Consider the following 24,658-nt stretch of genomic DNA (forward strand, 5'->3'; position numbering starts at 1 on the left):
AAAAAAAAATGTGCAAAATGATGTAAAAATAAACTTTGTAATAAAAAAAAAAGAAAACATCAAAAAAAATATTCTAACCTTTATATTTTAAAGATCAAAAGAAGGGGGAGCCAAACAGAGAGCAGCGGCAGATAATTGTTGGGGGTCACTGTCGGGTGGTCACTCAATCTGCTTAGGTCAGCTGCTTCATGTCACATCTCCTGGGTTAAGGCGAGCATTTCCAGCACCCCATTTTCACTTTTGAAAATGGAATTGCCTAGGAAAGTAAAGGGTATGTACCCTGGACTCAGGCACGAGAGGACATGCTGACGAGACATATCCCTGCACACCTGCACAGACACCCACAGACCTCAGGCTGGGGTTCAGCTTGAACCCACTCACTCCCTTATGCATGTGTTAAGTGAAACCAGGCCTTGCCCCACCTTGCTGCCTTTTCCTAGCAGAGAGAGCTTAGTGAAAAGTAACCTTGCCTCTTTCATTTTAATATGTATTGATTTGCCTTTAGGCACTTTCAGAGTTTTTAATATTTTAAAAGGATTTAATGGAGAAGATTTGAAACTAAATTTTAAATACCTCTGGGGGAAACATGAAGTTAAAATAAATAAATAAATGACTTAACTTGACATATTTGTCCCTCCTGCAAGGATTGAGAAGTATAACCATGAGAAATAAAACCCTTCTCTGAAAGTGTACTCGTACAAAAAGGATAGCTGGGAATGGATGTCCTGCTGAAAGTGTTTTCTGCTCACACTACATCTCTTTCCTGCTGTGACCCCAGTGACTATGATTTCGTGAGTTTGTCAAAAACAATAAAAAGGGACTTGAATGCAAAGAAAGAAGTTTGCTTTCTCCATCAGAAGCTCTATATTTGTTATTCAAACCCTTTGGAACTGATTTTTTAAAGGCATATGTATATGTGTGCATATATACACTGGTAAATACATACACACACATATATAGACACACACACACATTGCTGAAAACCAAAGTTGAATTTAAGAAGAAGCTCTGTATTCAAATTTTGTTGCACCTCTCCTTACTTCAGTCAGCATATTAAGCCTATTACCTAAGTTATCACTACTTCGGCTTCTTATCTGCACAATCATATATTACTCCACAAAGAGACTACTGCTGCCAGGCTGGTCAGAGAAGTGACTAGATCAAGTGTGTGGAAGGACCTGGCTCAGCCCATGGGCATTTAACTGGGCACCTAGCTCTTCAACCCTTGCCTGGCTGCTCTACCACGGGCTTCCCTTTATAGGAGACCTGGATTTGCAAAGCTATTTGCAAGAGGCCTCAAGTTCCAGTTCAAAGACTAACCTTCAGGGCATTCTTCATAATGGGGCAGAAAAGTAAATTAGTACACTTTCAATCTGAGTAAGTTAAAGAAAACTTGCAAAGGCTTAATTAAACTGGCAGATCATTTACCTAGAGGCTTCATCCCCTAAGTGTCATGCTTATTAAAAAATGTAAGTGAGGCTAATAAACCATTTATGTATCTAAAGACAAAGGACTTTAATGCATATGCTATACCAGATTTTTCTTGTTGCGTTTATATAATTTTTGTGTGTAAGAGTCAAGAACATGTTCTTTGTTGCAGTGTTTCCACCTTCAGAAAATCATTAGTTCTCCTAGATATGTCTATATTCTGATATAACCCTGGATCAAATTTCGACTAGAATCACATGTGATCACTCCAGGCGATGAGGATAGACTCATGAGAGAAAGAACTTTCTAACAAGTCAATCTGGTCAACCTGTTCTTCAGAGAAGGGGAGGACAGGGTAGCTGAATTATACAGGGTTTGCAACCCGATATCCTGAACCAAATGTTCCTGACCCAAAGAAATGCAGACAGAGAATGTAACCCCTGAGTCACAGACTACTCAGGACTCATCAAGACATAACCACACATGATGCTGGGGATTTCCTTAACATTATCCAGGGACAATTTACTGACCTTTCAACCTCACTCCAGTGGCCACAGCACAGGCAATGCCACAGACCCCAGCAGTCCCTTTAGTTGCTCCAGACCATTCACGCACATGAAGGGATCTAACCACATTTGCTAAGGAAGGATTGACCTGAGTGGATGGATTTTAAAATGTTAGTTTTCAGGTTCTCCCTGGTGGTCCAACAGGTGAAAGCACCGCATTATGAAGCTCTCTAAAGCCACTGCAGCATGAGCTCAATCCCTGGCCAGGGAGGTGACCCACATGGCACAGCAGACCTTTCCTGACCCGCCCACTGCTCCCCTCAGCAGTGTACTTCATCAATCTGCCTGTTCTGCTCCCCACTCTGTCGCTGGTGAATCCTCTCACCCAACACACCTCTGGCCTGTGCCCCAGTTCTGTAAGCATAAATAAATAAATCTTTTTTTAAAAGTTTAGCTTTCTTCTTGTCATTTTCTTTCAAATGCTAATAAGATCTAAGCCCAAAACATTTGTGTGCCCCCATCAAATAAAGGACAAGCACAATGCAAATATTAGGCATGGTGCATGTTTGTTGTTTTATGCATCCTATCTAAACATATTTATTTTAGCCACTGCCCTGATATTCAGTGACTGGCACTTGGTAGAATCTCAACCCTAAAATTGCTGAATGAATAAAATGAATTGTGTAATGAGCTTCCGCTATTGAAACTCATTATGGAAAGATATGACATCCATGTCAGAATTTTTCTAGTTCAGTAAACAAACAATATGGGTAACGTGTGTGGGATTTCTTGCAATCGTCTACATCGCACTCTTTGGTTAGTCTTTGCCAATTATGCCACCTGAAAGCCAGGACACTGCAACAAAACACAAGATATATAGGAAGATGTAACATGGAAGGAGCAATTTAGGACTCGATGATAACATTGAGTTAGTAGCTTCAATTTAATAGCAGAGTGTTTAAGGGATAGTGGGTTGGAACATCACATATCTTTATGACGACATATCTTTATGATGACATTCTTAGTACTAACTTTTTATTCCCATTGAATTTATCTTTTATTTGAAATAGATCATAAACTATTATTGCCAAATGGCATTGGCAGGGAGCATGGGAGGGCAGTTCTATTCCATGCCCTCCAGCAGAAGGCAGCAGCAGAGAGCTGCTTTGGCTGCTGGCTCTGTGGAAGTCCACTGGTCCCCCAGGGTGGCACAGCCACGTGTCCTGAAGTGCCTACCCTCTTCTCCTAGCAACCGTATTATGTTAAGGTGAGACTGCTGAGGTTGCCAGGATATTCTTCTATTCTTGGCTTCCAGGACTGAACCAAAAGGAAGAGAAAGTGTAAACCAGACTATACTGCACAGGGTGAGACACTCCGGAAAACAAAGCACCCTCTTCTTACTATGAGGAAATATATGACTTTGTGGTTAATGTTTTGAGTAATTTTATAGTTTTCCTTTGGGTAAAATCAGAAATAAAACATTTGAGGGCAACCTGCCAAGTAAGGGCTATTAAACTTTTTAAGACAAAATCCACTGCCTTATTATCATTAGTCATCAGTCATTTTTTTCCCCAATAGAGGGAGGAAGGTAAATATCTTCAAATTGTCAGGCTGACCTGAAAGACTGAACTAAAATTACCATTCAGTTTCACATAGAGAAGTTTTGAAGTAGATGCCACATTTCATTAAGTGGAAGATGTTGTTCATCATAAAATGAGTACTGATTTCTGCAAAGTTAAATGTAAATGTATACACACACACACACACACACACACACACATCTTACACATCTTAGAATCAATTGAAATAGGGTATATTCTTCATTCAGCAACTTGAGATTAAGCCAAATTTGTTACTCATAGAAAAGCAGGCAAATTAAATTGCACAGTCATAACAAAGGGCAGAAACAAACTCAAATCCCTATCTGCTTGATTATTATGTTCATTTTTCACTATGACATGCTGCTTCTTCTGTTCCTCACACATGCAATAAATCACAATAGTTTCCACTGGTATGCTTACTCAACCTTGTAGATACTGAAGTACTTGTTATAATCTTAGCCATTTAATAGGTTTCATAAGCTTTTATTTTACAAAAGAGGATCTGAACATAGAAAGATGGAATAACTCGGTCAAGGACACAAAATAAGAAAATGGCAGAGTCAGGAATGAAGCCCAAGATGAAAGACTCTTGATTCAGAATAAGTTTAATATAACCCAACCACCAGATGTAGAAATAGAAATGGACATAATGATTATCAAAGACAAGTATATTAGTTGGATATGTAAGAACTGTGTACATGTCAGATTTGTTGGTTTACTGACTGGCTGGTTGATGGGGCTCTTTATATAGTAACTGGGATACAGGGGTGAATAAAAGGCATAATCAGTTGGAATGTCTAAATGCTACACAGAAAAAGGGGGTGATAGAGGGCTGGAAGGGAGGTGGAACTTGTCATTTTTAGTAGTATTCAAGGAAGATATGTTTGAAATGGTAACATCTGAGCAAAGATAAAGGAAAAAAAGGGATGAAAACATAAATATCCTTATAAGAACATTGCAGGTAGGAGGAATGAGGGACCTCATTTGGGGATATTCTGGTCCACTGTAAGAAAAGTCTGTATGACTGGGTGATATAGAAAGCAGAGACTAAGTTGTAGAATTTAGAGAAGATGGGGGAGTCTGGTGGAGAGGGGCATAGACAGATCAGAGAAAGCCTTAAAGACCAAAGTCAGGACTTTGGGGGAGCAAAAAGATAACTATAGGCGGAGAAGACTCATGGAATTTGAAATCTGGTTAACTTTAGTGAATATGCCCTAGGTATTCCAAGTATATCTACCTCAGTAGTCCAGGTTAAATCTTGAGCAGCCTGGCAAACAGATGTTACTCTGTGTCCACCTTGTTGTATTATATAGTAGAAGGTTGGCTGGTAAGTTTCCAGTTTCATGGACAGCTAACAAACAAGAGTTATTAGACATCTATTATCTGTGCTGGGCATTAAAAAAAGAAAGCTCTCCAAACCTTCTCGGTGCCTTCCTTCCCACAACAACCCCCCCCCCCCCAAAAAAAAAGTGTCCACTCTCTATAAGCAGTGAGAACATGAAAGTCTTCATCAAGCATCAAGCATGGAATCCTGTCAGAGGTAGCCGGGGACAGTTTTATTGAAAGCAATATATGAAGTGTGGTTTTATAAATGGATAATAGCAAGTTAAATATTCTAGCTAGAGGTAACAGCACGAGCAAACTAAGGAAGCTTGTAATAGCACAGCCTATATTGCAGGTATCTATTTATTCGGTATTACTTGGCCCTAAGGTACTTGGGAAGTGACAGCAAGGACTGACAGAGGCTGGGAAGAATAACGAAGAGGACTATGCAAAATACTTGGATTTTTTTCCCGTAGGTGATAGGAGCTATTACATGTTTTTAGGTATAAGGTAGCATTGATTTGGTTACTCTGGCCTCGTGTGGAGGGTATGCTGACTTAGGGAGAATGAAAGAAAGGAAGCTGCTGAAACAGTCCAAGCAAGAAGATGATGGTGAACTGGGGAAGCAGGGATGGAGACAGGGGACAGAGGTAAGATGGACTCACGAGGTAGACTAAGCTAAGTTAGGGATGGAACAGATATGAGCAGCGTGGGAGAGGGACAGTGGGGTTAGGTCAACTCCTAATGTTCCAGACTGGCTGGTTGTATAGACGCCAGTTTTTGATAAAATTTTGGGAAGCAAAAGGCTTCTGTCATGGAAAAATAAGAAACACAAGTGATGTTGTAACCATGCGGTTAGTTTCATTGCAGGAAGAGACATCATCATGAGGGGACCAGCCAAGGATTCTCAAAGGTCTTAAGACTTTGGCTTAAGTTTTAAAAGGTGGTCAGAATTTGAAGACATGAAGGAAGAACTATACCGAACTCCAGGTCAGCAGGAGGAGAAAACACATGGAAGCAGAGAATAGAAACCATTTTCTGGAGGGAAGGACACTGCTCTTTTCAAGCATTAGAGTGGTCGGGGAAAGGGCAGTGATGGTGGGTCCTTGGCCAATCTAGAGACTGTTTTTGAAATGTTCCTTTCAGGGAGAGACATTTACTGTTTTGTGAGTCATCGAGGAATTGCTGATTGGTTAATAGCAGTCATCCTTAAGAGTCCTCAGGCCAGGCAGAGTGATCTTATATGAATATGATGAGTCTTTGCCTTGCTGGAACTCATGGTTCACTGAACAGTTTAAAAGCTACAGCTGGAACTCACGTTGCCTGAATCCCATCTCACGGTAGAACAAATATTTTGGTAGTTCAATATTCATATACATGGGTGCCGTACTGTTCTCCAAAAACCCAATATTACATCTATATTTGAAGATTCAAAAAAAAAAAATGAGGCTAGCGGGGTGAAGGCTGCTTGCAAATGCACTTCATTTAACCAGGAAGTCTTCAGTTATGGTTAAGTTAAACTTAATAAATTCTATAATGATTTTTCCATACTGTTTGTGTAAAACAATTATAAGTGCAGAATAAATCTCCTAAGAGTCTATATTTTCTATCATTAGGCATGAGGATAATCAAATTTTAATTCTAGCCAAACAATATCTACCATAAAATAAGATTTCAGTATTAGCTTATAACACCATCACTTGCTCTGTTTAATCTGAAATTATCATAGGTGGTGGCTTCTCAAGTCCATCATTACAAAACAAGCAAAATACCAACCAGAGCATTAGCTATAGTTACTTATTTTCCTGGAATACATTCAGATTTCTTTTTTTTTCTTTTCTTTTTCTTTTTTTTTAATTTCCCCTTGGCAACAACCAAATCCCAAGCAGCCCTTGGTAATTTATCAGTTCTTGCTTCAGTACTATCCTTGAAAACAAAGCCATCCTGTTACTCCATATATGTCATTATGAACCAGGACGAGTCACAGGCGAAAGGGAGATTCAGACTGTTCCAAATGAGTTCTTTCAGGAAATCGTGCTTCTCTTATAATTGGAAACTCCAGGTACATGTCAGTTCTAGGGCAATCTGCTAAACACCTATCAAAAACAACAACAACAAAAAACAAACCAGTGCCCATCATCCCCTCCTTCCCTGGGATTTTAAACTGCCCCTGCCTCTTTTCTTTTACAGCCATATTCATTTTTATTCATTTCACTCCCATTCTGGTGCTGAACATTCTAGAGATTCAGCACATCATTTTGCAAAGGGCTTAGATACAATGAAGCTGCACCCCTCTTTTATTGGCTAAATATACATATCAGGAACATCTTCCTTTTAGTTTTCTACCTCCATGGAGTGTGATCGCAATTATCTGGTATACCTCAACATTCTTCCACTTTACTTAATGATGCTCTAAAACCTAGAGCCTAGAACAAGAGGAAGCAACCTTAGCTTCCAGGAAAATGCTTGGACAGCGCAAAAGAGCAGACAGCTCATTCCTAGGAAGATCCTGAAGGGAAGTCAGAGTTCCAGTCTATGCAAAAGGAGCTCGCTTCTCCCCCTTGTGCCCAGAATTTTGGACATTGTCAGCTGTGCACTTCCTTGATGAGAGAGGCAGGAGTGTAGAATCTCCTTCCTCTGACCTCTCATTCCAGTGTTTTCTCAAATGCAACGACTATATTTGCAGTGGTATAATACATTGGTTTGAAATGGAATAATATCAAGTCATGTCAGTTTTTAAAATAATGAACATGCAGAAAATCCCCATTACATTCCAATCTGTTCAGTCACCAACCCTGAGTAAATGCTCCGTTAACCTCACTTATTTATACCTAGTACAGGTATTTTATATATATACATAAAAACACACTCATATTACATATTATATATCATAATGTAAGATTACAAGTATATAAGGTGAAAATAAATCCATATATCTAGTGGACTATATATGCATACACATATATCTGCCCCACACACATATTTAATTCAATAACTCTACTTTACAGAGCACCCCAAATACTTTCCAAAGGTTCTACTACAAGGCAATTAAAGAAATCAAAGCACAACCATTATTTAAGTTTCATGGAAACAGGCACTTCTGCCTAATAAATATGGATCTTCCGGAATAGAGCCCAAACATAGTAGGTGTTCCACAGGTATTTGTTAAAAGAGAAACTTCAGTTAGACACAAAAGTTCTCCTTTACTTACCCCCCCATCATTTATTTTTTATTTGCAGATTGTCCTTACAAAAGTCAAACATTAGAAAATAAACAACAATGCTTTGCAAAGGAATTGAGTTTCTTTTTAGTGGTTTCAAAGATTTGCAGTCAAACATTGATGTCTTCTTCTCCTTTATTATCTGAACTTCAATTTCCTGTTTATCCTCCTACTTTTGAGTGACAAGGTACTGTCTGCCTGCAAATGGGAGCATGAGTGAAGTGGAAATCCACCATTTCTTTTGCATTCAAAAGAATCCAGCCCCAGAACATTGAGTTTGCAATGTGATCATCTTTCTTTTTAAGGTTCATTTCTACTTTTTAAGCAAGCATTCTTATCTGCTCCGACCTACATAATTTATTTTTGCTAGTGACACATAAACAACCTTTACTAGATCTAAAATCCCCTTGTGAAATAGCTGAGCAAATCATAATTGGTAACATCTTTGTTTACTTGTTTGTTGTAACAACCAACCATTTGTTCTACAAATGGTTGACTACATAATACAGTTAATAATCAGAACTCCTCATGCTCAGCATACAAGAAAAACTAGATCGAATATTTTTTATTCAGTCTTCTAAGCTAAAAACACTTTTTGCAATTTCCAATGCTGGTAGTAATACTGTTAAAGGAAAATGTAATATTGTCTCACAACATCTTTCTCCTGGCCATGAGCTTGAAGGTAAGGAGGGTGGGGGGGGGGGAGAGAGTAAGAACCCATTATTTTATGGATTCAGATAGTTTCAAGGTGCCTTTGAGTTCATTATGTGCCCTGATTCTAAAATTCCTTGCAACCTACAACCTTGTGGAAATTCTACTAACTCAGAGCTGCTAACTTTATCCTGGAGTCTGGAGGCAAATCACCAAATAGGCCCAAAATAAAAAACATCTTTTTCAGACAAAAGATCTAAACTAGAATGAATGAATGACTATTATGTAATTTACTAATATTTTTCTTTATTCTGATATAGAAGTATTTTACATCTATAGTATGGTGGTTTCTTAAATTATTAAGAATAGATCAACCATGATCTAATAATTCCACTCCTAGGTATCTACCCAAAGACTATAAAAAGGGGACTGATTTGAAGTGATATGTGCACTGCTATTTACAATAGGCAAGTTATGGAAATGACTTACGTTCTCAGTAACAGATAAGTGGATTAAAATCAGGGGGTGGGGATGGGGATGGACTGGGGGAGAGATATACAATGGAATACTACTCGGTCATAAAAAAGATGAACTTTGCTATGCAACAACATGGATGGAACTAGAGGGGATTAGGCTAAGTGAAATAATTCAGAAGGAGAAAGATAAATATAGTATGATTACACTCAAATATGGGATATAAAGAAACAAAACAAGGAACACACAAAACTAAACCAAAACATACCCTAGAAATTTACCTGCAAAGTTGAGTCTACTATAAGAGGTGGATGGGAGAAGAAAACAAAGAAGGAAGGAGACCCACTGGACTATGGTAAAGGATTCTTGGCAGGTGTGTTACAGTAATAGCCATCTATACACCTACATCCTATACCATGAAAAAAGCCCATATTACCACAATAAAAAATGTCATTTCCTTAAATGAAAAACAAAGCATAAAACAAACCAACAAAAAAGAATGAATAGAATTCATGCTCCAGGAGTTTATGGTATGTTCCCTGTTCCATATCTATTGATAAAGCTGTCTTTTATTGCCAACAAGTTTAGTTCTCTTCAAGTCTAAAGTAAATGTTTTTACAAAGTTTTCCTTGGTTCTACCTCTAACCTCAGGCTGCTGTTACCTTTCCTCTGTTTAATCCTCACCTTTCATAGTTCGTTCAAACAAGTGTCTGCATTCAACGTAATATCTGACTCATTTTAGCTGGTTCTAGCTGCCTCCGTAACTAGAGTATCTTTCACCTGCCACATCTGCTTTTCTATTTGTCTGTCAGTGACTTGATGGATATTTTCAGCAATGTTGATGCACCCCTTACCACCAACGTGCACACACACACACACACACATATTTGGGTTTTATATTAGTTGCCAGGAGGGATCATAAAGAAGATGCAGCTGATAGCTAATTACTCTTAGACAGAGCTCTGCAACTTTATAGGTGCAAATAGCTCACAACATTTTAAAAAGACACTTTAAACTTTAAATGGACAACAGTAAACAGTCTTATGTGAAAGGGGAATTTGCCACAATAGAAGGCCCTTCCAATGCTTCCCACTTACACTCCAGCCCTTAGAAGCCTGATCAATGAATAATCATGACCTTTCCACTCAAATTAGCACTAATGCTTCTTATGAGTAGAAGAGAAAATGGGCAAAGGATCTCAGCCACTCTTCCAAACCCCAGTGTTCTTAAAACTCCGACTACAAACTCTGTCATCATAAATCATTATCCTCTTCTCAGTTAACATTCTGGGGAGAAGTTAGTCTATTCCCAGCACTGTCTCCCACTTACCATCACATCAGCTCTCAGCTGCACTCGTCTCCACACCCAACCCATTCATCCCTGCAGCATATTGAGTCCTTAGTCTATTCCCAGGAGTGCCAGGATTTACATACCACCTTGCAGGAAGAGGGAGACTGATAATACATAAAATGATTTTCCAGAGCCATAATGGTGTGAATTAAATACAGAAGAATATTACAGAGTAATGGGTAACAGGAGGGTTAAGAATGGCCTCTTTGAAAAGATGAACTGTGAACTAAAACTTGACAGATGAACCCTATCAGGGGGCGGTTTCTTCCCGTAGAGAATGTGCAAAGGCCCTGAGGTAGCAAAGCACGTGGCCCCTCGCCTCCTGCTCTGAACCACCCTAGTCTCTCCTGGCAAACATGGCCTCTCCTCTAATGTGGCTCGGTTGATGTTCCTAGGTCACGTGCATTCAGCGGCTCCGGCAACCTAAAATCCTCACTGCCTTCCTGGCTTTCGCAGACTTCACTTTATACTTAACTTCCAGGGCTTTCTTCCAGGGAAGCAATAATTCAAAACTTCCCTTTTCAGCAGATCCATGTCTAATGTAAAGCTGTTCCTTATCTAAGGGTCCAGGGAATAGACTCCTCACAGAATTTAATTAATGCCAATGGGTTGGAGGTGACATGCGCTGTTACTTTGATTTTGTCTGCTGGTAACCTCAGAACTAAAATGTAGCACTCTTGAACCGGAACAAAGTTTTGTAGGGGAGTCACCCTGTTTCCCTATTTATTTCTCTTTGTGACTTCTTATCTTTACTTTGTTTCATTTTCATTGCCGTGTGAGAAAGTGCTTTTATTTACACTGCTTCAAACCTTCTGGAAATAGGTGATGTATAAATCATTAATCACAGGTGCTCTATAGACAATCACAGGTAACTTCCTCATTGCAAAATGTCGCCTATTGCCTCGCTCCTGCTCTTACCCTCGCTGCCCTATGACACATCTCATCCTTCTTTCTTAAGCCAGTGCCTCATCCAATCTTTTTTTTTTTTGAAAGATTAACAGAAATATAAATAAAATCCATTAAAAACAGTTCCACTTCTGGATCATGCTTAGTGGAATAAGCCAGAAAGAAAAAGGAAAATATCGGATGCTTTCACTCATAGCAGGAGTATAAAGGACCAGGGGAGAAAATAATAAAAATACGAATAATGAACAAATATATACCTGAGACATTTTACAGGGGTGGAGTGGGGAAAGGGACCCAAAACAGTGGGGGGGCGGGGAGAGGGGAAGGTGCATGGGACTATGGTGATGGCACACGGGTGATCTGGTAACGGGAAGCCCCCAGGGATTACAACTGAGATGGAAAGAGGCACACAATGATGTAAAAATAAACAATTATATTATAAAAAAAATAAACAATAATTCCACTTCCTTGGTTTCATGGTACACTACAGTATTTTTATTCCATTTTAACACTTCTTTTTTCTTTTGGAACAGATACTGCCAATATGTCCACACACATAGGCAGCACACATAAATATCATAAATGTACACCCAATCACATCTGTCTGTGCCTACATGTGTACGAAAGTGCACACGTGTGCATGCATGAATATATGTAGGTATTACATGCATCTGGTTTAGATCCCTTCCTCTCCACCATTCAATGCGATACACTGAGGCTTCTATTCAAACTCTCCCCTCTCTTCACACTTTCTTCCTCTGGCAATCACTTATTACTGTCATCGTTAAGTAAAAGCCTTTCAAACTGTATTTCTAATCCTAGTTTTCCTTCTGAGTTTGCACTCCAAATTTCCTGGAGCCAGCTGAACCTGACATTCAGAAGAAGACCACAGTTCTTTTAGCCTCACAATCTTTAAATCACAATCTACTCCATACCATCTCCACCAAGTGCTTGTCCAACAAGCGTGGAGCATGACAAACCTGTGCCTTTTCAAGGCAGCCATCTTTTTTTACTTTTTAGATTTATTTATGAGTGCATTTAAGAACTGGGTTACAGGCCAGAGATGGGAGGCTCCACCAGAGTCATAGTGGGGAGCAGAACAGGCAGATGGACTGAAACCCACTGCTGAGGGGAGCAGTGGGGAGACAGGAGAGGTCTGCTGCGCCATGTGGGTCAGCTCCCTGGCTGGGGAGTGAAGTTGTGTTGCAGTAGCTGCAGATAGCTTCCCAGTGCTGCTCTTTAACCCACTGCACCACCATTAAAGCAGCCCATCTAACTTGCTGGCTAGGGCTGTTAGAAAGTTATTTCCAACACACTGGCAAAATTTGTAATGTGTGCTCACTAGTACTAATGCTATTCTTAAAAGTAACGGTAAGAGCCAAGATGAGGAGAATGCCAAGTGCATGCCAGGGGTATTGCATGTATTATCTCTTTACAACTCTGCCATGGGGATTTATTATTCCCATTATATCACTGGGACAATTGCAAATTACCCTAATAATTTCACATGGCTTTCCTCCAAGTGGTGAACTACACATATTCTCTAGTGAAACTATTCTATTCTAGGTTAAGAAAACAAATTTCTCTCATCATTTTTCACATGAATTACTGTCTTCTGTTAATTTTACCATCTGTATCACAAATGTCAAACCATGTCCACAAGAGAGAAATGCAAAATAACATTGCAGTTGTGATCTGAACAGGAGAATAGAAAAGAACAGTCACCAACTCATAATAGGTCCAAGGAGCCTCTGTTGACTTAGCCTAGGGTCATGCCTCTGTTGGCTTGCCTCGGGTCATACCTGCTGCCTCTTATTCAGTCAACCAGGCTTTTCGGCAACAGCCTGCTAAAACCCCAGTTAAAACTCTGATGGATATGCCAAACAAGTTCCCAAAGTAAACTCAACTTATTTCCTCCCTCATTTCTTCACCAATATGTTTTTTCCAAATCTTAATGGCATCTGTGTTAGCCAGACAGGAAGGCTCAGAGCTCCTTCTCCATTTCTAAATTTCATGTGACCAGGTCCTGCAGACACCAAGAGAGGCACATGCTGACAGCATCCTGAGCTCAGCCCTTGGCCACTTCCCACTTTTGGCCTCATCTTTTGTCACCTGGACAGTGGAAATCCTGTTCTTGCTTGTCGTCTTCCCACGCTGCTTACATCCCCTGAAGCACCGCTCTCACCCTGTACCCTCCTCCCATCACATAATTTCCTGGTGCTCTTGGCTTATCAAGGATAATTCCAGCCATTCATGCGGGTACTCATGCCCATCAGTATCTGACCTGTCACCATCCTCTGACATCCTGCATGAACAAAATACTTCTAGAAAACTGAGCCTCAAAGTAGTTTTTCAAAGGCCCTAGACTCTGTATCTATCTTTACATTGTCTTTGAGTCTGAGAGATCTTTCTTTGTCAAAATCTGTCTTTCAATAGTTTGAGAAAATGTCACAAACTCTTCAAAAGAAGACTTTAGCCCACTCCTGGTCTGGCCATGTAAAAGTAGCCAAAAGTTCCTGTGTTCTCTCATCATTTTATTTCTCACCTAGAATCTAGCAGTGATAGCAACTTATGCTCAGACCTGCTTACTCCATCTAGTCTAGATACCTTTTAACTCCATGCCGTGTAAGTCTGTGCATTGGCTCACTTAATTTTACAAATGCCAGCTACAGAGAAGGACTCCAAGCACTGGTATTAATTACAGATGAAGAGGCAAAAGAGTGAAATTGATGACTAGCTAAAGCTAAGAAAACTTGGAAATCTAATGCAAATACTTGGAAAAAAGCAGAACCATGCAAGCCACATTAACAGATGTACCAAGAAAACAGGCTCTCTTTCCATTATTTCTGCCCATCCCTAACTCATTGCGTTAGATTGCAAACCCCCTGAGCTCAACTCTCAAGCATGTGACTGCCTCCTTGTTCCCTGAGAGCTAACCACACCAGGACTCTCCTGGGGCGCTGGGGAGAGACCAGCACACTCAGTGCCAGTGTTGATGTGAGTCGTAATCAGCAGTTTCACTGAGTAACTACTTTCAGTGTTGCTGCTAAGCTATAAATCCACATTCCCTTAAAAAATAATCTCAGTGACAATGAGCAGACAAGCTTCTCCAAGAACATTTCTCCCTCTCCCAAAGTCTTAACAAGAAATAGTTTAGACATGAAACCATCACGCTGCCCCACTGTTCAATAAAAGCAAGCAAAATGTAAAGATGCTAAGTCACCAAAATCAAACTGGTTTTCTGAATGTTGGACTAGTTACATTTAGAAGTAGTCACACTGGACAAGAAAAACATGGAGCAGATTTTCTTATCTACATGCTTGAATTTTGGTACCACCTATAAGAATTCTCAGCTATTCAACAGAACCTATGTCAGGTCAAGAGAAGTGCTTCACATTTTTTTCCTTCCTGGAATTAACATTTATTTAATGAAATTCTACCTCACAAAATGCCACTTGCATTACTCAGATGTTCAGTCAATGAAATTACTGAATTAATGGGGAAAAATTACCTTCTTAAGATTAGGTCACATGAATTCACGAAACTGAAGTGGTTGCATAATAGAGCAGAGTTATATAATAATGTATTGAATGCTATTATACTTGAAGAGGTAATGAGTTTTTAGCTAATAGTCTTGTTTTGTCAGCCCAGTCTTCCTGCTTTGTACTTGAATTTCCTTCTGAGCTCATTGGTATCTCTCTTTGGCTTCTAAAGGATGTGTCTTTTCCTCATACACAAGCCTGAGTTCAACCCAAGAACAAAAAAAAAAAAAAAAAAAAAAAAAAGAAAGAAAAGGAAACACACAAACTCATGCCTGAGACCGAAAATCATCTGTTCAAGATTCGTTACTTTAGAGGCAATTGCAGTATATAAGGATTTCTCCAGCTCTTGGCTTTCAGCCTTAAAAATGACATGTCAGTAGCTCCCAGAATGGAGTCCATCACTTATAAAAAACATGGCTGGGTCATTAGGCATTGCACTTCCTCAAGTTAATGTAGCCAAAATATTTCTTCAAAGGCAAACATTCAGATTGGCCATCACAGTTCCATAGCTTGAACCAAAATTGCCAACACAATTTACTCTCCTAGCATTCTGTGACAATCAGTCCAGTTTATTCCTGAAGAGAACAAAACGGCCGCTTTTTCCCTGACAGACCTAACATTTGAGTTCTTGAGATGTTTTAAATTCCAAACCAAAAATTGTGTCACTATCCTAAAAACTACAAAAAATAACATCAACACCTGTTTTTCTGCAAAGTGTGAGTGTACAAAAAGAATTGACATTCCTTTCTATTCAATGAGCCCATTTGGAAATAATACACTACTAACTACTAAAATTAATACTACAAAAGAAAAAAAAAAGGGGAAATGTCAACCTTTACCCAAACAGTAGGTAAGGAAAAATTCAAATTCCATCCCACACTGGAATACTTAATACTACAATTTACATTAGATTATGCAATACTCTAATTCAAATACAGCATTCAATTAGTCATACTGCTTGGTAAATGATATAGGTCACCATACAGCTTTATGTGTTTCTTATGTCTCTGTAACCACATAAAGGTACTTTCCTTTTATCTAGTGAGTCTTGAGGATGCTATTTGTAGGTCAAAGGTAAAATGCTGTGCTACTTAGAAATAAATGAAGAAGAAATAGGTTAAAATCTCAACTTAACATATCTGGTTACTTATTCACAGTAAAAGATTTAATGAAAAGTAAGTTAATTCTGTGACTGAGTTGAGGATTTAACTTATCTTTATGTTTTTTTTTAAGATTTTTAAATTTATTATTTATACCTACCAACCTGTGGTACAGATACAAAGCAGGGAACAGAACAGGTAGATTGATGAAGAATACTGCTGAGGGGTGCAGTGGGCGAGACAGGAGAGGTCTGCTGTGCCCTGTGGGTCACCTCTTGGGCCAGGATGGAACTCTCACTGAAGAGGCTGCGGTGAGCTTGCAGTGCTGCGTCTTAACCCACTAAGCCACCAGGGAGAGCCAGTTTAGCTTACCTCCAAGTTAATGCATTCCTAACCATATGTAAGCAAATGATCCCAACATTTTATGTTAGGAGTACATAAAATCTTGACCCTCCTTTTATAAATGATGTCAAATCTTCCCAGATCAGGAAAAAGGAGATGCTAGAATTAGGGCTCCTTCTAGTGATTTTAACAAATCAGTGTTGAAAATAAATTCCGTTCTCCAAAATCAAATGCATTTTTATCTTTTATCTGAAAAGTGCATTTTATATTTCCTGTCAGTTTGCTATATTACAAATGAATATCATGTAGAATATTATCTAAGAAGGAGTTGTAATGTTAACAGGAGGAAAAACTACAATATTTTTGTTGCACAGAAAACACTGACCCAAGGGAGGAGGAGGAGGGTCACTTCTGCCTCCTGCAACATTTTGCTACACCTTACACGGTGTTATGCTGATGGCTCAGAATAAACTCTAGGTGGGGGTGAGGGGGAGGCACAGTTCATGTGCCAACATAGACATTTTCTTTAATGAGGGCGACTTGAGAGTCGGGGGTGGGTTACAAAGAGGGTTAAAGCTCAAGTGTGGTCAGGAAGCAATGGTGTTAGACCCTTCCCCAACAGAACCACCTCCTGTGTCCTCTTCCCCTTATCTCTGAGCTTATACCAGGCACCTTTGGATAAAGACCTCTAGCTTGCAAATCAATTGGCCTAAAATTGCTTAATCATAAGGAGACCCCAGCTCATTACTTCTACGATGTATTTAGTAATGGCTTGGAACAGAACATTCAGTGCTCATCAGATAAAAACAAACTAATGGGGCCCTCCCTGGTGGCGCAGCCGGTCAATGCACTGCAAAAGAAGCCTAAGCCACTTCCGCACGAGTTCGATCCCCGCCTGCCCCGAGGAGATCCACTTGGCATGGCAGACCTCTCCTGACCCGCCCGCTGCTCCCCTCAGCAGTGTACTTCGTTGATCTGCCTGTTCTGCTCCCCACTCTGTCTCTGGTGAAGCCTCTCACCCTAAGCACCTCTGGCCTGTACCCCAGTTCTGTATGAATAAATAAATAAATCTTTAAAAAAAAAACCAAAATAATGAATTGAAGTTTATAGGTAAAGGATTTGTGGGAAGTCATTATGTTTAAATAATGTTTGCATCTACAAATGCTATCACAGAGCATGGCACCTAATAGGTGCTCAAGAATGTTTATGAACACATGGGCGCTGGCTCATGGAACTGGCTGGTTACACAAGATGGTGGAAAACAACAACATAGCTCACACAGGGAGAACAACCTCAACGTTAATAAGGACCCCATTAGTTAAGACAAATACTGGCAAGAAATGAAAATCCCTTCAAGCATTTATCACCTATATATTTCTTGTATTGGATTTATTTAACTCCAGTACAGTATCTAACTCAGTGACTGTCAAGGATGGTGCATTCTGAGATATAATTTTATTCAGTACTTCAATGTTTTTAAGTTATATTCATATAGTTTTATAGTTAGGTTTAGTCTTCCAATTTACAGATAAAGGTTCAACAAATTAAGACTAAATATCTCCTTATTTGAATTAGAAATTTGGGCTCTTTCTACTGATTACATTCTCTGCTTTTAAAGTCTCTTCGAAGGGTAATTTTCATATGCATTTTCACACCCTCTAAGTTAAAACATATAGATGGTCGCTTTTAGTATATATAGCAGACTCAAACATTCAAATAGCTGATTTTGATTAATGGAAGCCTGAATATGTGTATGAGTTGAAGGAAATAGGGTAAAATGTCGAACATTTTTCCAACAACCAAAATTAACTCACAAAATTTCTAGATCAGTTAGTCTCACAATACACACAAAAATAAGCCCCCACTTTTCACTTTGATTTAACAAAATTTAGGAAACTGCTATCAACTCTCACAAAGGAATTATAACTGGACTTTAACTTACTCAGCCATAGGGAAGACCCAAGATAATTGATGAGATGAAATAAATATTTACCTGCTCACATCATTTATGTCATAATTTCCCTTGGGATGTCTGTTTTATTGTCATGTCATGGCTCTTGAAACATAACCTTTGATATGTCTGTCACCTAGGATAAGGAGGTAAATGTTTCCTTTGTGAACCACTTTTATTGTCTATAGTAAAATTACAGTTATTGAAATAGAGACTTTAAAATAATCTCAAAATTGAGGCAACTCAGAGAGATTTGAGAAGCTAATTACTCATGCTAGAGTTTCAAGTCAGAAGCACTTATATAATTTCATGCAAAACCTGCACATCTAAGTAAACCACAGAGCAATAACTCAAACTGGGTTCTGTGTCCCATCCCAGTTCATCAAGTCACCTGTAGGAGTCTCATTCTCATTCATTATTAACTTCAGGTTCACTGATTCTGAATTACTGATGTTTAATAACTCTGATATCAATACATGGAAAGCACCACTAGGTATTAAAAATTCTACTTTCTGGGTAATTTAATATCTAAGGGATTGATATTACTTGGAACATATTTTCCAAGCCAAATAGTTAAGTTTGCCAAGTTTGCCAAGTCATAGAATTTTCCAAGCTAAAACCAGGAGCTTTGAGAAAAGCACTGACATAGAACACACTGAGGCTTTAGATTTGATTTTCACCCTTACAATATTTAAATTTCACCTACTGCTTAAAGTTGGAAATAAGCCATGGTTTTAATCTAACATGAATTTGCAATGATCAATTTCATTCCAATGAGAAATTTCAAAGATAGGATCTCCATCTACTCCCATCTTGCCATCACAGTTATCTCAGGAAAACTCAAAAGTTCTCTCTTGATATTGGCAACTGGCAGAAACAACCCAGTGAAGTCTGGGAACACCTCGCCTGTACTCCTGTCCTGGTAAAGTGAGTGTGCGCACCGTGCCGAAACAGGAGAGTGACAGGCCCAACTTCTAAGTGATTCTAGTTTCTGAGAGGAAACTGCTGCTCTGCTCCTTGTGGTCAGTTCAGATACAATGATGTTACTGGTCATTGCTGCAAGTCCTCTTTGTCACCGAGCATTTTCTTCCTTTGTTTTGCATTGGCATTTTGTTGTTGTTTTTCTTTTTAAAATAAATCTTGTATTCGAGTACATGAGAAAAATTACCAGAGTTATAATTTGAAAAATTGAGCAAGAAGTCTTAAAACATCATCCTCAAAGGGAAAAAAAAAATGTCTAAAAGCATGTCAAAAAAGTTAGCAGCATTATTAGTAACCAAATAAATGAAAGTAAAAACCATTATTTTCAGCTATAAAGTTAATACAGATTAACTTTAAAAGATTTATTTATTTGTGCATACAGAATTGGGGTACAAGCCAGAGTTGCAGGGGCAGTGAGAGGCTTCACTAGAGACAGAGTGGGGAGCAGAACAGGCAGACTGCGAAGTACACTGCTGAGGGGAGAAGCGGGAAGGCCAGGAGAGGTCTGCGGCATGCTATGGGTCACCTTCCGGGCGGGGATGGAACTCACACGGAAGCGGCTATGGCCAGCTTGCAGTGCTGCATCCTAACCTGTTGTGCCACCAGGGAGGGCCAACACAGTTTTTAAAAACATGATATATTAGCAAGAACTGGGGGTTCTAAATATCTAGACTAACGAGTAAAAAAAGTCATATAAATACGCAGACAAAACTGAAGCATAAACATGTGCATCAGCAGCAGCAGCAGCAGCAAAATAGAGGAAATAACATGAAAATCCAAAAATAAGACAATGGCTAGGTAAGTGAAGCTATTCATAAGATGAATTATTTTGCAGTAAGAAAAACTTACTAGAAACAAAAAACACTAACGGGCCCTCCCTGGTACGCAATGGTTTGGGACACAGAACTGCAAGGTAGCTGCAGTGGCTTCAGTGCGAGATCAATCCCCGCCCGGGAGGTGACCCACATGGCGCGGCAGACCTCTCCTGTCTCCTTGCTACTCCCCTCAGCAGTGTACTTCATCAGTCAACCTGTTCAGCTCCCCGCTCTGTCTCTGGTGAATCCTCTCACCACCCCGCACCTCTGGCCTGTACAACAGTTTTGTGTGCATAAATAAATAAATAAATCTTTTTTAAAAAAAATAAAAACACAACAAAGTCATGTGATCTTTTAAAAGAAGTCTAGAGCTCTACAGTATGATTTCAATTCTTCAAAAAATGGTCTGTCTGGGTATAGGAAGTGAACTGGTGGTAAATGATCCTATATTTTCAATAGCAGTTCCTTAAGCATCAGGGTAATTATAAGTACTAGGCACACGTTCAGCACTTCATATAGACTGCATTACATTGATATTTGCAACTATCTAGATGGTGGGTCTTTATCCCTGTTGTGTAAGTGAGAAACTGAGGCTCAGAGCTGGTAGGTAATTTGACGTTGGCAACAAAGTTGTTAAATGGAGAAGCTTGGACACAGGTAAGGTCAGGTTGACCAGAAACTTGTGCTCATCGTGTCCATGACTGCTTATGGATAATTTTAATTTCCTTATCATACATTTTCCTGTGTTCTGGGGGTTCTAAAATAAGTCTATCTTTCCTTTGTCATCTGGAAACAAATCAATAATATAAATGTGACACGAAAGCCATGCATATTCACCAAGTGACAATTTACTTCCTCCAAAGATGTAGGACCGTGAACATGATCTTTAGGATCTCACACTAGGGTGTCTGGTGATGAAAATGAGAGTTCTTAGAAAATGTGATACTGAATCTTAGAAGATTTTTATGAGACCTGCCAATTCTGCAAAATGCATTCATTTAAAATCTACTTGAATCCAACACCTGCCTTTTGGCAGATATTGTGCTAGGGATTGGCACAAAAGCAAGAATAATGATCTAAATGACTTTCTTTTGATATTGAGAAAGTCTTTGGGAGATAAGGAACAATAGGAAGAGGTAGGGAAGGGCAGAAGACTTATCCCTCTGGCGCTGAAAGTTCTAGTGACCTATATCTCGGGATTGTTTATTTTGGTAAGCTTCTTATGAACACTTAGGATATTTCTAAGGATCCAGGACACCCTCTTGAAAATGGCATCTGATATTAAGTCTTTATGATGCATTATAGTAAGATAATGATACTTTACAGTAATCCGATGAAATGAAGTACTTTTAATAGCACACGCCATTATTTTCATTTCGTAGGTAGAGGGTGGTCCTCACACTTCCCCTCTGATTGCTGCAGTATCTTCACTGCTAAGTAAGTAGAGATGGACTCTCAAGAAGGTTCTCAGTGGAAATACTACTGAAAGGAAGCCCAGCCCTTCCTCATGCCTATCTTCACTTGTCTAGAAAAGCCTGTCATTATTTAGCGAAGGGACTTGTATGATTAGAGCGGCAGACTAACAGGTAAGTGCTTTCTGACTTTCTAGGCTATGAGTCAACCAGAAGTTTTATCAATTTAGGTTTAGATCTGGATGTTATATAAAGTCAAATAGGTGTGTATGTGTGTTTTCTCCCAACAAAGTCCTTGGCTCTTGTGGTCAAATTGTTAAGGAATAGATGATGATGATGATAATGCAGATGACGACATGGTGACATATAAGTATAAAAGGGATGATGACACAAACTTTGAACATTAAATAAATAACAGCCCTGGAGGAAGATCCGTAAAAGCAGAGATGTACTTGAGAAGGAAAAGCTAAGCCAGATGCCTGAGAACTGAACAAGGCAGCAAATGAACTCTCCTTGGAGACTCCTTTTCTTTGTTTTTTTTTTTTAAGATTTATTTATTTGTGCATACAGAACTGGGGTACAGGTCAGAGGTGCAGGGGCGGCGAGAGGCTTCACCAGAGACAGAGCTGGGAGTAGAACAGGCAGATTGAAGAAGCACACTGCTGAGGGGAGCAGCGGGCGGATCAGGAGAGGTCTGCCCGCCATTGTTCACCTCTGGGGCAGGCGGGAATCGAACTCATGCGAAAACGGCTTTAGCTTCTCAGTGCTGTGCTTTAACCCGCTGCGCCACCACGGAGGGCCTGGAGACTCTTTTACAAAAGGACTGAACGCCAAGGAAGGGTCCAGGAACCAACACAAATGGGTTGAAATTCGTACAAAAGATACTTTCTGCTGTTTGTTCTGTAAAGCAGTTTTCTTCATCTTTCAGACTACAGAGTGTCAGTGCCACTCATGGACCGAATAAGTGATGCCATCCAATCCTTTTGTAATAGCAAGCTCTTGTTTTCTCCTCTCCAAAAATCATAAACTGTTTCCCCCTGGTCTCTTTAAATACAGTTTTGAAGTTTATAAAAGCAGTGACTAAATCTACTGTCCCATGAATGTGCTAATTACTGTTTTAGTTTCATCTAACAGAAGAAATAGTTAATCACTGTAACTTAGCTGGAGGAAGCGAAACTGCTCATTCAGTTGAATTAAAGAGTACCAATCACCTTTATTTTTAGTTATTAGTTTTATTAGGTATATTTCATGGGTACCTGCTATTGTTACAAGCAAAATTAAGCACGAGTACAATTTACTTAAAGCGGTTCATGGTTTTCAAAATCACTTAATACTGAGACTGTCTAGCAGCTATGTAACCAGGAGGAAAGCACTGTTTCCCGTTACCAAAGTGAAATTTGCTCGTCATTTCTCCCATTAAATGATTTTCAGAAGGGATTGTCACCGGAAAATCAGAGTGTATAAACGCCGGAAATGCCAATGGCACCCAGTCTCTGAAATGCTTACCCTAAGAGATCCAAACTATGAGAATGCTCCTATTCTTTGTGAGAGCCAGCCCGTGATGGAAATGTTCTCGCTGTGAAGCAATTTTACAAGGCAAAAGACACAACTAAAGACAGCCTGCAAAGTTCTCTAGACAAACCTTTCAGCGACTCTCTTCAAGAAGGAAACATTTACGGAGGGGGAGCTGAGGTTAAAAACTATCCAAGCGCCCACCCGTCCAGCCGGAGCCACTAAGACTGTCCCAGGTGAGCCGGCGGCCCCCGCCCGGGAGGAGGTGGCTGAGGTCGCTGGGCGGGTCCCCGCGAAGCGAGCATCTTTTAGGCTCGGCGACTCCGGCCAGCCACTCCCGAGGCTGGCGGGAGGTGCCAGGGAGTCGGCGGCGGCGGCGGCAGCCTCCCGTTGGCGAGGAGCATCTCCCTAACCGAGGCTGGCGAGGCCAGCCCCGTCCCTCCGCCATCCTCAGGTCCTCCGACATTTTTCACGGAGCCTGGGAGGTAGGCAGAAGAGGAGGAAAGCGGCCGAGTGTCTGCACCCAGCCTCTGCCGCAGCACAAGAAGAGGGAGAGGAGGAGGCTAGCGAGGAGGCGGCTATTAAACTGTGATTCCACCGATAATGAAAAGAAGCATCATCACCCACAGCCAAGGAGTCTCGGATACACCCACCTGGGCAGCGGCTCGGGGCTGGTGGGCGTTCCTCCCCCTCGCCCCCTCGGCGCCGGAGAAATCGACCCCCGCGCCCGGCCCAGCAGACCCTTTCCTTCGACCACCGGGAGGGGACAGAACAAAAGAGACCTCCCACCCCGCACACACCTAGGGTATTTTACCGAGGCTCAAGGTATTCATCCCCGCCGGCCCTGGGGTGTACGCCCTCCTCACCTGAGCAGAGCTCGACTCCCAGGTAGAGGGAGGAAAAAATACCACCGGGAGGTGATCGGTCGATTGGCTCGTGTGGATTTCACAAACCACCACCCCAATCCCGCAGGACCTCGCGCCCCCGCCGGGGCGTCCGCCGCGCTCGGCCCTCTCCGAGGCGGGTGCCCCCCGGCGCCCAGCGCTTTCCGCCGCGGACCCGATCGAGGGCTCCCCAGGCGGGCAGGACACTCGCCCGCCCCCCGGCAGCAACTGCAGGGCGGCGAGGACCGCGCCGCGGCTGCAACGCGGGCTTCAACTTCCCAAACGCGCGGCCGGTCGGGGTTCGCCGCGCCGCGCCCCTGGTCGCGCCGAGACCCTGGCGCCAGCCGCCTCCCCGCGCCCGGGCGCGGGCACTTGCTCTCTCCGCCCCCTCTTCCTCCCCCCAACCCCCTCGTTGAAAATGTTCAGCCCAGGGTGCGAAGCAGACATTTTGCTGTCATTTATTTAGCCCCGCTCGGTTCCGGAGGTCTCCTCTTACCGAGTCGCCTGGAGGTGTGGGCGGCGCACCGAGGGGGCCGGGGGCGCGGGGCTGGGCTGCTCGGTCCTCTAGCGGAGCCGCTCGGCTGCCATCCGCCCAACTTCAGCACCCGGCGGGCGAGGAGAGAGGAGAGGCAGGGGTGGAGGGGAAGGGGGAAGGGGAGG

General features: G+C 41.0%; 1 protein-coding gene across 2 annotated transcripts in view; it reads right to left on the bottom strand.

Moving 5' to 3' along the window:
• The window catches only part of RGS17 (regulator of G-protein signaling 17), an 87,310-nt gene extending 62,683 nt beyond the window's left edge, over positions 1-24,627 (bottom strand). The window contains exon 1 of one of the 2 annotated variants that reach the window (XM_012723695.1): positions 24,495-24,617. The gene's annotated coding sequence lies outside the window, so the exon portion shown is untranslated. Of the gene's footprint in view, positions 1-24,494 lie in introns of both variants that reach the window. The other variant, XM_004673943.1, reaches the window with a different exon arrangement.
• Positions 24,628-24,658: the final 31 nt, after the last annotated feature.

This window comes from Condylura cristata, unplaced genomic scaffold, assembly GCF_000260355.1.
Source record: "Condylura cristata isolate star-nosed mole 26May11 unplaced genomic scaffold, ConCri1.0 scaffold00001, whole genome shotgun sequence".
NCBI classification, from domain to species: Eukaryota; Metazoa; Chordata; class Mammalia; order Eulipotyphla; family Talpidae; genus Condylura; species Condylura cristata.